The sequence below is a fragment of the Oncorhynchus nerka genome, linkage group LG28 (assembly GCF_034236695.1).
Source record: "Oncorhynchus nerka isolate Pitt River linkage group LG28, Oner_Uvic_2.0, whole genome shotgun sequence".
NCBI lineage: Eukaryota > Metazoa > Chordata > Actinopteri > Salmoniformes > Salmonidae > Oncorhynchus > Oncorhynchus nerka.
Window position 1 is genome coordinate 3577828 of NC_088423.1, and position 15917 is coordinate 3593744.

Consider the following 15917-nt stretch of genomic DNA (forward strand, 5'->3'; position numbering starts at 1 on the left):
ATATATGAAATGGGAATGTGCCCTAGTGGGCTAAACCGGCATGGTGGCTTGTTAGACAAAAGGGGAGTGGGGGTCAGCTGAGACGTCACTACATTATAACAATTGAAATGCTAATCCTTGGCACATGAACGCTCACTCATTCGGGAACAATTGCAATCAATATATATATTTACGCTCAGTGTGTCGTCGGGATCTTTGTTGAAAAGTTTGTTTCTGTTAGAGAGTGTGTCCGCCCTCTCTGTCGTGGTTAGAATGGACAGTTTAGAGTGACATTCATTCATGTTGTTATGGAAAGATGTTTCGGCGGTTGTCGGTCTTCGCGTTCAATGATACCGAATTCCTAGCTGCAGACTAGTAATTAATATCAAAGACTTCTTATTCGGTCGGTATCGATAGTCTGAGAGTTTAACCACGTGGGATGGTTAAAAGATTCAGCCATCTACTCAAACCTTGGCCCTCTCATTATCGAGATAAGCTGTTCTAACTGGTTCATGGGCGGTCCTCTGATTTAGTTAAACTCAAAAGGGAATTGGAGTTTCCTTCATTAAACAGTCCAAAATCACATTACACAATTTTACAAACAGTATCGTCCCCACTCATTCATCTTATACAACAATTAGATGTAAACCACATATCTGAGGCTATTATATAAACAGTGTTATGGTAATGTGGCCGTATTGTCTCCCATGAGTTTCACAAAATTGTACCAAATGGACCAGTTCGTAAATGGACCAGTTCTCATCTTTTATGTCTTCTCCAGAACATAAATGTCGTTCGGTTCTCCAGTTCTGTGAGGTGGAAGAAATTCCTTTGTTCTCTATGAAAATTCACTCTGTCTTTATACTGTGGCCATGAGGAGATAATCTCCAGGAATTTACGACCTCTCTCTGACCACAGCAGCCTAGTTGTAGGAGACAGGGAGAGGAGGATGGGGCTTGCTGTACCCAAAGAGGGCAACGCCATGACAATGGGTACTGACCAAGACCAAATGGAGAGTACATTACACCGGTTTTAAGGTCTCTGCACTGGCTGTCTGTGAGTTTTAGAATTAACTTTAAAACCTCTTAAATTAAGGATCCGTCCCTTTTTTTCAATTTTCACATACCCAAATCTGACTGCCTGTAGCTCAGGCCCTAAAGCAAGGATGTCCATATTCTAGATACCATTTGAAAGGAAACACTTTGAAGTCTGTGGAAATGTGAAAGAAACGTAGGAGAATATAACACATTAGATCTGGTAAAAGATAATACAAAGAAAATCCTTACCTTTTTTTGAATTTTTTTGTACCATTGTCTTTGAAATGCAAAAGATAGGCCATAATGTATTATTCCAGCCCACGTGCAATTTAGAGTTTGGCCTCTAGATGGCAGCAGTGTATGTGCAAAGTTTAAGACTTATCCAAAGAACCATTGCATTTCTGTTGAAAATGTTGTTTCAAGACTGCCCAAATGTGCCTAATTGGTTTATTAATAACTTTTCAAGTTCAAAACTATGCACTCTCCTCAAACAATGGCATGGCATTATTTCACTGTAATAGCTACTGTAAATTGGACAGTGCAGATAGATTAACAAGAATTTAAACTTTCTGCCAATGTCAGATATGTCTATGTCCTGGGAAATGTTCTTGTTACTTACAGCCTCATGCTAATCACATTAGCCTACGTTAGCTCAACCGTCCCGTGGGTGGGACACTGAACTGTAGAGATTCTTCTATTGGGTTTTAAATCAATCCACAATTGTGCACCCCAATACATGTCAGACATGTTTTTTTTATACCCAGTAGGTCCCTCAGGTCCTCTGGCACTGGCCTTTTAACTATCCCAAAGCCTGGGACCAAGAGGCAGCCTTTAGTTATTATGACCCAGCCTCTGGAATAGCCTGCCAGAGAACCTGAGGGGGGCCGAAACTGTGGACATATTTAAAAGAGATTTTAAAACATATTTTTAGCATTGCTTTTCCTCTGGGTGCTTTTTAGTTGTTCAGTTTGTCATTCTTTTGTTTTTTATCTTATGTTTGTTGTGTAGTAAATATTTTAGATTTTATTTCCATCGTTTTTTCCCGTAAAGCACATTGCATTCCATGTCTGAAATGTGCAGGATAAATAAAGCTGGATTTGATTTCATCACTTGGCAGCCAGGGGTTGATGCACGCACGCACGCACGCACACACACCTCTCCTTCTTCTCTGTTTCCTGTGTGATCGCTGACCGTGGGACCGTGGCGTTTCCAGTCTGGAGTCATCCTAATGATATGCAAATGAGCTGTCTCTGAGACACATTGCAGAGCTGAGAGGGAGAATGTGTGTGTGTGAGAGAGAGATAGAGAGAGAGGTCATGAGCAGATGAGCTCCTGAATTGTTCAATATGTTTTTAGAAAAGATTTAGCTGGATAAACTTTGATTTTTATGACATAAACAGGATACTACCCTCCAAACCTACAATCTGATTTTGGACAAAATTACCCGCAAGGATTCCTACGATCAAAGATTCTTATTCCCATGGACTATACAGCAAATGCACTGATAAACCAATTACCAGCGAAAGAAGCACATGTAACGTTCTGACCATCGTTCGTGTGTGTTTTCCTTGTTTTAGTGTTGGTCAGGACGTGAGCTGGGTGGGCATTCTATGTTGTGTGTCTGGTTTGTCTATTTCTATGTTTGGCCTGATATGGTTCTCAATCAGAGGCAGGTGTTAGTCATTGTCTCTGATTGGGAACCATATTTAGGTAGCCTGTTTTGTGTTGGGTTTTGTGGGTGATTGTTCCTGTCTTTGTGGCACCAGATAGGACTGTTTTGGTTTTTTCACGTTTCTTGTTTTGTAGATTGTTGTACTTTCATCTTTATACAAAACTACCCACGCTGCATTTTGGTCCGCCTCTCTTTCCCCAGAACAAAACTATTACAGAATCACCCACCAACCAAGGACCAAGCGGCGTGGTAAACAGAGGCAGCAGCAGGAGAAGCGACAGGTGCAGCAGGAGCAACAGCAGCAGCAGCAAAGGCAGCAGCAGGAGAAGAAGTGGGAGAGGCTGCACTATTTGGAGAAATGGACTTGGGAGGAGATCCTTGACGGGAAAGGGGGGGAATATTGCCGCCCCAAAGCCGAGCTGGAGGCAGCGAAAGCAGAGAGGCTGCATTATGAGGAGCTAGCACGGCAGAGCGGCTGGAAGCCCGAGAGGCACCCCCAAAAATGTCTTGGGGGGGGCACAGGGAGAGTGTGACAGAGTCAGGAGCCAGACCTGAGCCAACTCCCCCTGTTTACCGTAAGGAGCCATGGATGTTATCAGAGCTATCGGCGAAGCTGAGGGCTGAGTCTGAGAGGGTCGAGGAGTTATTGGACAGAATGGAGGAGAGTGAACGGATGGGAGATGAGGAGACACTCGAGGAGGTGTTAATAGAATTGGGGGAGTTTGAAAAGAGAGAGCAGTTGATTTGGCGTAGTATGCAAGGCATTCGCCCTGAGGTGTGTGTCCCCAGCCCGGTACCACCAGTGCCGGCACCCCGCACCAGGCTGTCTCTCCGTCCCATCAACACAGGTGCTCCCGCCTGTCCGGCGCTACCAGAGTTTCCGCCCCTCAGTCCAGAGGCGCCAGAGCCCCTCAATCCAGAGGCGCCAGCGCCCCTCAGTCCAGCGCGGCCAGAGCCTTCCTCCTCTCCAGCGCGGCCAGAGCCTTCCTCCTCTCCAGCGCAGCCGGAGTCTCCCGCCTGTCCGGCGCTGCCAGAGCTCCCGCCCCTCATTCCAGAGGCGCCAGAGCCCCTCATTCCAGAGGCGCCAGAGCTCCTCAGTCCAGCACTGCCAGAGCCTTCCTCTCCAGCGCCGTCTGAGCTACCCGTCTGCCCAGCGCCGCCAGTCTGCCCAGCGCCGCCAGTGCCGCCAGTCTGCCCAGCACCGCCAGTCTGCCCAGCGCCGCCAGTCTGCCCAGCGCCGCCAGTGCCACCAGTCTGCCCAGCGCCGCCAGTGCCGCCAGTCTGCCCAGCGCCGCCAGTCTGCCCAGCGCCGCCAGTGCCGCCAGTCTGCCCAGCGCCGCCAGTGCCGCCAGTCTGCCCAGCGCCGCCAGTGCCGCCAGTCTGCCCAGCGCCGCCAGTGTCGCCAGTCTGCCCAGCGTCGACAGTGCCGCTAGTCTGCCCAGCGCCGCCAGTGCCGCCAGTCTGCCCAGCGCCGCCAGTCAGCCAGGAGCCGCCAGTGCCGCCAGTCAGCCAGGAGCCGCCAAAGCTGTCAGTCAGCCAGGATCCGCCAGTCAGACAGGATCTGCCAGAACTGCCAGTCAGCCTGGATCTGCCAGAACTGCCAGTCAGCCAGGATCCGCCAGTCTGCCAGGATCCGCCAGTCAGCAAGGATCTTCCAGATCTGTCAGTCAGCCAGGATCCGCCAGTCAGCCAGGATCCGCCAGTCAGCCAGGATCCGCCAGTCAGCCAGGATCCGCCATTCAGCCAGGATCCGCCAGTCAGCCAGGATCTGCCGGAGCCGCCAGTCAGCCAGGATCTTCCGGAGCCGCCAGTCAGCCAGGATCTTCCGGAGCCGCCATTCAGCCAGGATCTGCCGGAGCCGCCAGTCAGCCAGGATCTGCCGGAGCCGCCAGTCAGCCAGGATCTGCCGGAGCCGCCAGTCAGCCAGGATCTGCCGGAGCCGCCAGTCAGCCAGGATCTGCCGGAACCGCCAGTCAGCCAGGATCTGCCAGAACCACCAGCCAGCCAGGATCTGCTAGATTCATCAACCTGCCTGAGCTTCCTCTCAGTCCTGAGCTTCCTCTCAGTCCTGAGCTTCCCCTCAGTCCTGAGCTGCCCCTTGTTAGGGTTCCTAGGCCAAGGTTAGCAGCGAGGGTCGCCACTCAAGGGACGCTAAGGAGGTGGACTAAGACAATTATGGAGTGGGGTCCACGTCCAGCGCCAGAGCCGCCACCGCGGACAGATGCCCACCCAGACCCTCCCCTATAGGTTTAGGTTGTGCGTTCGGAGTCCGCACCTTGGGGGGGGGGGGGGGGGGCGTGTACTGTCACGTTCTGACCATCATTCTTGTGTGTTTTCCTTGTTTTAGTGTTGGTCAGGACGTGAGCTGGGTGGGCATTCTATGTTGTGTGTCTGGTTTGTCTATTTCTATGTTTGGCCTGATATGGTTCTCAATCAGAGGCAGGTGTTAGTCATTGCACCAGATAGGACTATTTTGGTTTTTTCACGTTTCTTGTTTTGTAGATTGTTGTACTTTCATCTTTATTAAAGATGTACAAAACTAACCACGCTGCATTTTGGTCCGCCTCTCTTTCCCCAGAAGAAAACCATTACAGCACAACAGAAACCTGAAAATACCATCCAACCTGGAACTGAGTGAGTAATGTTAAGTCTGAAGCTACTTTTAAAGCCCCCCCCCCCCAAAAAAAAATCTATTTTACGTTATATGGACTGAATTCAAAGTTAAGGCTACCGAGCTTGCTAGGTCAGAACAGATCCGGCTGCAACTTCAATTAGCACTGAGGTGTGAAGTGAGAGGTGTCAAAGCCCTTCAGCCCAAAAGTGGCAGGAGAGTTTCACAGCCTCCCCCACCCAAATGCAGAGGCCTTTGAAGCCCCCTCCCTCTGTGCAGAGGTTATTACAATACATTAACCCTTTGATGTAAAAAAAAAAAAAAAGAAGGCACGGAAAGAGTACAGAAATAATCTCCTTGTGGACAATCCAGAGACACTTTTTGCTGACTGCTATAGAAATGGGAACGTAAGCAACTTAATCTACCACACATACCATCCTCTGGCATGGCGCAGTCCTATATTAACACACTACCTCTCTGTCAAGAGGGGGGGTGTTAGCAATGGGTGGAAACTCAGGATACTAGACAACGAGTGATTGAAAAGCTTCTTCTGCTTTCCCCAACGCACAAGTGGTTATCTCCACTTGTGACAGTGCCCACCACTCCACCCTGGACTTGAACAGTCTTTATGACCAGGTCCATCTATACAAGGCTGCAGTGCTGACCTTCGACAGGACCCTAAAGGACATCGCCCTCAACCGCAGCCCAACAACACACACAGCAGCAACAGGAGAAATTTTTCGGTGTTTAAATGCACAGTTTCATCAGCTGTCCGGGTGGCTAGTCTCAGACGATCCCCCAGGTGAAGAAGCTGAATGTGGAGGTCCTGGGCTGGCGTGGTTACACGTGGTCTGCGGTTATGAGGCCGGTTGGACGTACTGGCAAATTCTCTGAAATTACGTTAGAAGCGGCTTTGGTAGAGAAAAGAACATTACATACTCTGGCACAAGCTCTGGTGGACATTCCTACAATCAGCATGCCAATTGCATGCTCCCTCAACTTGAGACATCTGTGGCATTGTGTTGTGTGACAAAACTGTACATTTTAAAGTGGCCTTTTAATGTCTCCAGCACAAGGTGCACCTTGGTAATTCTCATGCTGTTTAATCATCTTTTTGATATGCCAGACCTGTCAGGTGGATGTATTATCTAGGTAAAGGAGAAATGCTCAACAACAGGTATGTAAATGAATTTATAGACAACATTTGAGAGAAATATGTTTTTTATGCTTATGGAAAAAGTCTGGGATCTTTTATTTCAGCTCATGAAACATGGGACCAACACTTTACATGTTGCATTTATATTTTAGGTCAGTGAATTAAAAACCTCTAGAGGTGATGCACCAATGCATCACACGGTGATGTAATATTTAATATTCAATATCTCCCCATTTGTTTATGTTATAGATTTAACATTTATTGTAGTGCCTGCAACTTAGTCACCTCTTTCCGTCAATATAAAGTTAATGCCTATTCCATAACATGGGGCTTGTGAAAGCAGACTTTTTCTACACATGAGAGGATCCAGACAACCATGTGAGTTACCCACCATCAACAGATGAGACTCTCAGGAACACGACAGCGTCGGTTGTTTGGCTCTACGAAATCCACAAGCTTTACAGTAGTCATCTGAACTCTCTGTTGCGGACTTCCTCATTTCGAAGAGGTCTTCTCACAAAACCGACTCTCCAGACAGAACCGTTGGAGCTACAAACCAATATCTGAAGAGGAGACTCTCAGGAAAGCGAATGTGTTGGTTGTTCTGCTCTATGACGCAGGTAGGTAGTACCAGGCTGTAAAAATAACAAACATTTCATAGGGGGAAAATTGTGACAAACATGAGTCAAAAAATATATATATTTAAGAAATATATATTTTTCTATAGTAGTAGCATATAGAAAAATGACTACAGGATGCATTTTATTACCGTCTTAAAACAATTCCATAATGTTAGCTTAGTAGATGTTGTGATTCAAGGGCTTAGACTTAAAGGGTTAATTGGACAAACAAACCGGCTTACGTTTCAGTGTGGTTTGCCTTCATCATATTACCCCTGTGTTATATTAAGGGTTTGGTATCACGACACGTTCCAGTTCAATAGAAATGAAAACATGATGAAAAAATGTAAACTTACATGGAGTCTAAATTTACATAGAGTCTAAAGTTATATAGAGCAAACTTGTCACGAATATCACCGAAGGTGGCTCCCCTTCCCATTCGGGTGGCACTCGGCGGTCGTCGTTGCCGGTCTACTAGCTGCCACCGATCCCTTTTTCCCCTTTAGGTTTGGTTAGCCCGCCTGTGTTTGTGCGGGTTTGTTACTGTTATGTAAAGATGTGTTCCTGATTATTGTGGGCTTTTTCGCTGTCCGGTGGGTTACCAGTTTGTACTAGAGTGTATTGGGTAGAGTGTATTGCGCCTGTGTTCGGCGTTACCTGTTGGACATTAAAGCGTGTTTTCCCAAATCCTCTGCGCCTGACTCCACACCCATCACTCTTTGAGCGTTACAGAAGCCCGTACCTTAAAGTATGGAGTCAGCAGGAGCAGCGACCACTCCTCTCCCCACGATGGAGGAGCGTGTCCTTCATCACATGTCCAGCGACATGATCAGCGATGGATCAGATGATGGAGAGGATGGACCGCTGGGAGAGGAATGGTCTCCCTACTTCCCCTCCAACCCTCCCACCGGCAATGCTACCATCTCCTCTAGCGGGATCCGGAACAAGCGCTCTGCATATTGCGCCTCAGAGGGAGTACGATGGAGTGGTGGCGGGGTGCCAGGGATTCCTGCTCCAACTCGAGCTTTACTAGGCCACCGTTCGGCCGGCTCCCTCGGACGAGGAGAGCCTGAGTCTCTTGCTTGACGGGTAGAGCCCTGGAGTGGGCCAATGCCGTCTGGAACGGGCCCGACTCGGCGAGGGGCCACTACTCGGAGTTCACCCACTGTTTTCGGGCCGTGTTCGATCACCCTCCGGAGGGCCGTGCGGCGGGTGAGAGATTGTTCCATCTCAGGCAGGGGACGAGGACTTGGCGCTGGAGTTCCGGACCTTGGCCGCTGGAGCGGGGTGGAACGACAGGGCCCTGAGAGACCATTACAGGTGTAGCCTGAGAGAGGACGTCCACAGGGAGCTGGCTTGTCGGGACACTACGCTCACCCTGGACGAGCTCATAGACATGTCGATCCGGCTAGACAATCTGCTGGCTGTTTGCGGACGTTCTGAAATGGTCCTGTCTGTTCCACCTCCTGGCCCTCCAGCTCCCATACCTATGGAGCTAGGGAGGGCTGCATCTAGGGAGACCAGAGGAGGAGGGTCCTCCTGTACCAGCTGTGGCCGGAGAGGGCACACTTCCGGTCGGTGCTGGAGGAGTCCATCTGGGAGTCGAGAGGGCAGGCAGAACACTTCTCGGTCACCCCAGGTGAGTCAGCACCACACTCACCCAGAGCTTCCTGTTGGTCATGTGTTTTTATGAATTTGTTTCCTTAAGTTTTCTCCTTCTCTCAGCATAAGGCGTTAGTCGATTCAGCTGGGAACTTTATAGATCGCGGACTCGCCCAGAGGTTGAGGATTCCGTTAGTCCAGGTAGACCCCCCCCCCCCCCCCCCTTCCCTGTACACTCCTTAGATAGTCGACCGTTAGGGTCAGGGCTGGTCAGGGAGGCCACGGTTCCTCTGGAGATGATTACGCGGGGGGATCATAAGGAGCGGATTAGTCTGTTCCTTATCGATTCACCTGCGTTTCCGGTGGTGCGACGACGGTGGAGAGTTCAGACCAGGTTTCCACCGTGCGCACTCCCGCTGAGTATGCCGATTTGGCTATCGTCTTCAGTAAAAAGAAGGCGACCCAATTTCCACCCCATCGACAGGGGGATTGCGTGATTAACCTCCAGGTAAATGCTGCACTGCCCAGGAGTCACTTGTATCCTTTGTCCCAGGATGAGACGTTGGCTATGGAGACATATGTCACGGAAGCTCTGGGACAGGGGTACATTCGGCCCTCCATGTCACCCGTCTCCTCAAGTTTCTTTTTTGTGAAGAAAAAGGAGGGTGGTTTGCGTCCGAGCATTGATTATCGAGGTCTCAATTCCATCACGGTGGGTTTTAGTTACCCACTACCTCTCATCGCTACGGCGGTGGAATCATTTCACTAGGCGCGGTTCTTCACGAAACTGGACCTCAGGAACACGTATAATCTGGTGCGTATTCGGGAGGGAGATGAGTGGAAAACCGCGTTTAGTACCACATCTGGCCATTATGAGTACCTCGTCATGCCGTACGTGTTAAAGAATGCTCCAGCCGTCTTTCAAGCCTTCGTTGACAAGATTCTCAGGGATCTGCATGGACAGGGTGTGGTGGTGTATATTGACGATATCTTGATCTACTCCACCACACGCGCCGCGCATGTGTCTCTGGTGCGTAAAAGGGTCTTGGGTGACTGCTGGAGAATGACCCGTTCGTGAAGACAGAGAAATGTGAGTTTTCCAAACGAGCTGAAGCTCTGTCCCTGTGCTTTTTTCCCCCGAAGAAGCTTGGGCCGGTGGAGCAAAACTATGATGTGGGGGACAGGGAGTTGTTGGCTGTGGTTAAGGCCCTGAAGGTGTGGAGACACTGGCTCGAGGGGGCTAAGCACCCTTTCCCCATCTGGACTGACCACCATAACCTGGAGTATATCCGAGCAGCTAGGAGACTGAATCCTCGTCAGGCAAGGTGGGCCATGTATTTCACCAGATTTAAATTCACGATCTTGTATAGACCAGGTTCCCTCAACTCTAAGGCCGACGCGCTGTCCCTTCTCTATGACACCGAGGATCGATCCTACTCCCATCATTACGGCGGCTAGGCTGGTGGCACCGGTAGTATGGGAGGTGGACGTGGACATCGAGCGGGCGCTAAGGGAGGAACCTGCGCCTCCACAGTGCCAGGAGGGTCGTAGGTACGTGCCGCTCGCTGTTTGTGATCAATTGATTTGGTGGGCTCATAGTCTACCCTCGTCGGGTCACCCTGGGATTTCGAGGACAGTGCGGGGTCTTAGGGGGAAGTACTGGTGGCCCACCTTAGTCAAGGATGTGCAAGGTGCCCGAGGACATCATTTCTGATCAGGGTCCCCAGTTTACATCCCGAGTGTGGAAGGCGTTTATGGAACGTCTGGGAGTCTCGGTCAGCCTGACCTCGGGATATCACCCAGAGAGTATAGGGCAGGTGGAGAGAGTGAACCAGGAGGTGGGTAGGTTTCTGCGGTTGTATTGCCAGGACCGGCCGGGGGATTGGGCGAGATGCGTCCCCTGGGCTAAAATGGCCCAGAACTCACTACGCCACTCTTCTACCAACATGTCACAGTTTCAGTGCTTGTTGGGTTACCTGCCGGTCCTGACACCATGGCATCAGAGCGAGACCGAGGCTCCTGCGGTGGAGCAGTGGGTGCAGCGCTCTAAGGAGACCTGGAGGGCCGTCCAGGAATCGCTATGTCAGGCGAGTGGACGGCAGAAGAGGAGCGCTGACCGGCACCGCAGTGAGGCCCCCATGTTCGCACCAGGGGACAGGGTCTGGCTCTCGACCCGAAACCTGCCCCTTCGCCTGCCCTGCCGGAAGCTGGGTCCGCAGTGTGTGGGGCCATTCAAAGTCCCGAGGAGAATAAACGAGGTGTGTTATCGATTACTACTTCCTTCGTATTATCGTATTAACCCCTTGTTTCATGTGTCTCTCCTCAGGCCGGTGGTAGCTGGTCTCCTGTAGGAAGGTGAGGTTCCGGAGGTCCCTCCGCCCCCTCTGGACATCGAGGGGTCCCCAGCGTACACGATACGGGCCATTCTGGACTCGAGACACCGGGTGAGGGGCCTGCAGTACCTCGTGGGCTGGGAGGGGTACGGGCCGGAGGAGAGGTGCTGGGTCCTGGTGGGGGACATATTGGATCCATCTATGCTGAGGGAGTTCCATCGCCTCCATCCGGATCGCCCTGCGCCTCGCCCTCCGGGTCGTCCTTGAGGTCGGTGTCGGCGCGCTGCAGGAGCCGTGCGTCAAGGGGGGGGGGGTGAGGGGATACTGTCACGAATATCACCGAAGGTGGCTCCCCTTCCCGTTCGGGTGGCGCTCGGCGACTGCCGGTCTACTAGCTGCCACCGATCCCTTTTCGTTTGGTTTTGTCTAATTGGTTTCACCTGTTCCTTGTTGGGGTTTTTGGGTTGGGGTTATTTAAGTTCGGTTAGCCCGCCTGTGTTTGTGCGGGCTTGTTACTGTTATGTAAAGAGGTGTTCTTGATTATTGTGGGGTTTTTCGCTGTCCGGTGAGATACCAGTTTGTACTTGGGTAGAGTGTATTGCGCCTGTGTTCGGCATTACCCGTTGTACGTTTTCTGTTGGACATTAAAGCGTGTTTTCACGAATCCTCTGCTCTCTGCGCCTGACTCCACACCCAACACTCTTTGAGCGTTACAAAAGTCTTATAGAGTCTAAACGTGTATAGAGTCCAAACTTGTATAGAGTCTAAACCTATATAGAGTAAAATTGTATAGAGTCTAAACATATATAGAGTAAACCTGTATAGAGCCTAAAGTTATATAGAGTCTAAACTTGCATACTTGTATTTACAGTGTACAAGTGGAGTGGCAGCCCAAAAACATCTACATTGGACAGTGTTATGGAAACCCCAATGTCAGCCCTGGTGTTCAATCCCCATGACGGTCACCTGGGTTGTGCCCACCAAACCAGTTGGCTCTGACTGTAGATGAGGTCCCCTCAAGTACAGGTTTGGCATCCATGATGGACTCATTGGGTAAAAGAGGGACCATGGTCAATGAACCAGTCTTACAAGCAACTACACTTCTAGGCCACCTCTCCTTCCCCACCTTAGTGTCTACCCCCTACAGAGCACTCTCCGTCCTTCTCTCTCTCTCCCTCTCTCTCTTTTTCTCTCTCCCTCTCATGCGTCTTTCTCTCCCTATCTCCCCTAACTCGCCTCTACTCTCACGCTTTCCCTCTTTTCCTTAGTCCCTCCCTCTCTCCAAGTGTAGTGCCTTGGTGCAATGCTGTGTTGCAATATGTGCTGGACTAAGCAATAATGAGAAGGAGCTACCTCTCCAAGTGTAGTGCCTTGGTGCAATGCTGTGTTGCTAGGTGTGCTGCACTAAGCAATAATGAGAAGGAGCTACCTCCCTCTCTCTCCTCATCAAGCCCTTCGTCCACTCAATTAGTCAGACATAGTTTCTTTCCTCACTGCTTGAGGATGAAGATCAACCTGAAGTCCTTCCCTCCATTTTCATCCCTCCCTCCTCAAAAGTAGTGCACTATATAGGAAGTAGGGTGCCATTTGAGACTAGAGACATACCCCTGGGCACAGACATCTATTCCACATTGGTTCAACGTAATTGAATTGAAACAACTTTGATTCAACTAGTATGTGCACTGTGGGATTGCATTGTTTTGCTGCCTGTACTCTGCTCTACACAGTTGTAATCTGTTCAGCATGAGGAGTTGATTCTGCCAGCTAAATGAATAGGATGTAAACAACAGAGCTCATGTTGCTAAGCTGTCAAACGAAACAACAGCAGATGAGATTAGATATATTACATAATGCATTTACAGGAAATCAGATCAGGGTAGTTTTTGTCCAGTTATTGGGCTAAATACTGTTCTATAGGGCTAAATACTGTGCTTCTTTGGCTTTGTTGTTGTCTGAGCTGCAGATTGCCCCGTAAGCATAGTTTGACACATTTTGACACATGTAATGATAAATCAATGAATAAATTGTGTTACTAAAACCAGGATAGAATTGGATCGGTTACATAAAGCTTATCATTTTGTAATGCAAAAGATTTCCTCCAAAATAAGCATTTCCCCCAGAGCCAAACAACTGATGGAAATCAAAGATGCTGGCTGTGTGAATGGCTCTTCATATAATTTCCCTTTATCAACCTCTGGTACTCAAAGTCTGGGATTTACCTCATAAAACATGTTGGTGGGGTTGTTGAGACAGGGTTGGTTTTAATAATACCACCCCCCCCCATTCTCAGCCACTTCTATCAATGTACTAATAAAATATCAAAAGACATCTGATCTTTCAGTCCTGCTTTGGTAAAAGGAAAGCAAATTGTCTCCAAATCACTCCTCAAACTGCAGCTGATTGGTCCACAGGCCTTAGTGATTTCCTTGGATGAGATGTGCCGCTTCAAGCTCCCCCCCTCTCTCTGTGTCAGATAAACTGTGCACTTTCCCGTTTGATCTATTCCACTTGTGTTTGGGAGAGGAATAGAACATGACAGAAGGGAAACCAAGAGGAAAGACTAGGAAATACCTCCAGTTACAGCCAGTTCTTGACAAATTGATGGGGAGCAAAATAATGTTTCTGCTCCAGTGAAGACTGTCTTGGGTTAGCATGGCTCTGTCATGAGTCAAAGCTCTGAAGAGAGGGATGGGAGGAGAGGGGAGTACAGGGGAGAGGGTGTTTGTGTGTGTGTGTGTTTATGTCCACAGTGTTTGTGTGTCTGTTCTGCAGTGTGGTTTACAGCTAGAATTTTCTCTAGCTATCTCTTTAAGAACACAAAAAGCCTCTCCTCTCTGTGGTGTGTGTGTGTGTGTGTGTGTGTACACATTTTACCATAGTTGTGAGTACCAGAAATCCTAGTAAACCAACTAAAATTCAGAGAGGTGAAGACATTTTTTCTGTCCTCACTTGAAAAAAGGCTATTTTAGGCTTAGGGGTTAGGTTTAGGTTTAGGGGTTAGGGATAGGATTATAGTTAAGCGTTTTGGTTAGGGTAAAGGTTTAGGTTATGGTTATGGTCTGTGTCCAAACAGTCCTCAAGTATAGTAAGACATACAGTGGGGCAGAAACGTATTTAGTCAGCCACCAATTGTGCAAGTTCTCCCACTTAAAAAGATGAGAGAGGCCTGTAATTTTCATCATAGGTACACTTCAACTATGACAGACAAAATGAGAAAAAAAATCCAGAAAATCACATTGTAGGATTTTTAATGAATTTATTTGCAAATTATGGTGGAAAATAAGTATTTGGTCACCTACAAACAAGCAACACCCTGATCCAAGGACTCTGTGTCCTAGAGTGGCTTATTGTGTGTTATCATTAGGAACAAGTCATTTTACTTGCCTGGTGGCTTATTGTGTGTTATCATTAGGAACAAGTAATTTTACTTGCCTGGTGATGTTCTTCATCAGTATTATTCAAGAACATGCAATTCTATCTGCATCACAAGCTCCTATTGTTGATGTAAATCCTATTGAGAAAAAGCAGTTTGATCTGTTCCCATTTAGAAACAGCAGTCTGACCTGTTCCCATTTAGAAACAGCAGTTTGATCTGTTCCCATTTAGAAACAGCAGTGTGATCTGTTCCCATTTAGAAACAGCAGTGTGATCTGTTCCCATTTAGAAACAGCAGTGTGATCCGTTCCCATTTAGAAACAGCAGTCTGACCTGTTCCCATTTAGAAACAGCAGTTTGATCTGTTCCCATTTAGAAACAGCAGTGTGATCTGTTCCCATTTAGAAACAGCAGTGTGATCTGTTCCCAATTAGAAACAGCAGTCTGATCTGTTCCCATTTAGAAACAGCAGTCTGATCTGTTCCCATTTAGAAACAGCAGTCTGATCTGTTCCCATTTAGAAACAGCAGTCTGACCTGTTCCCATTTAGAAACAGCAGTCTGATCTGTTCCCATTTAGAAACAGCAGTGTGATCTGTTCCCATTTAGAAACAGCAGTCTGATCTGTTCCCATTTAGAAACAGCAGTCTGATCTGTTCCCATTTAGAAACAGCAGTCTGATCTGTTCCCATTTAGAAACAGCAGTCGGATCTGTTCTCATTTAGAAACAGCAGTTTGATCTGTTCCCATTTAGAAACAGCAGTTTGATCTGTTCCCATTTAGAAACAGCAGTGTGATCTGTTCCCATTTAGAAACAGCAGTCTGATTTGTTCCCATTTAGAAACAGCAGTGTGATCCGTCTTCCACTACTGTGCTCCTCCATTACCGTGCTCCTCCACTACTGTGCTCCTCCATTACCGTGCTCCTCCACTACTGTGCTCATCCATTACTGTGCTCTACTACCGTGCTTCACTACCGTGCTCCTCCATTACCGTGCTCCTCCATTACTGTGCTCTACTACCGTCTTCCACTACTGTGCTCCTCCATTACTGTGCTCTACTACCGTCTTCCACTACCGTGCTCCACTACCGTGCTCCTCCATTACCGTGCTCCTCCACCACTGTGCTCTACTACCGTCTTCCACTACTGTGCTCCTCCATTACCGTGCTCCTCCACTACTGTGCTCATCCATTACTGTGCTCATCCATTACTGTGCTCCACTACCGTGCTTCACTACAGTGCTCCTCCACTACCGTGCTCCTCCACTACCTTGCTCATCCATTACTGTGCTCATCCATTACTGTGCTCTACTACCGTCTTCCACTACCGTGCTCCTCCACTACTGTGCTCTACTACCGTCTTCCACTACCGTGCTCCTCCACTACTGTGCTCCTCCACTACTGTGCTCATCCATTACTGTGCTCATCCATTACTGTGCTCCACTACCGTGCTTCACTACAGTGCTCCTCCACTACCGTGCTCATCCATTACTGTGCTCTACTACCGTGCTTCACTACAGTGCTCCTCCACTAC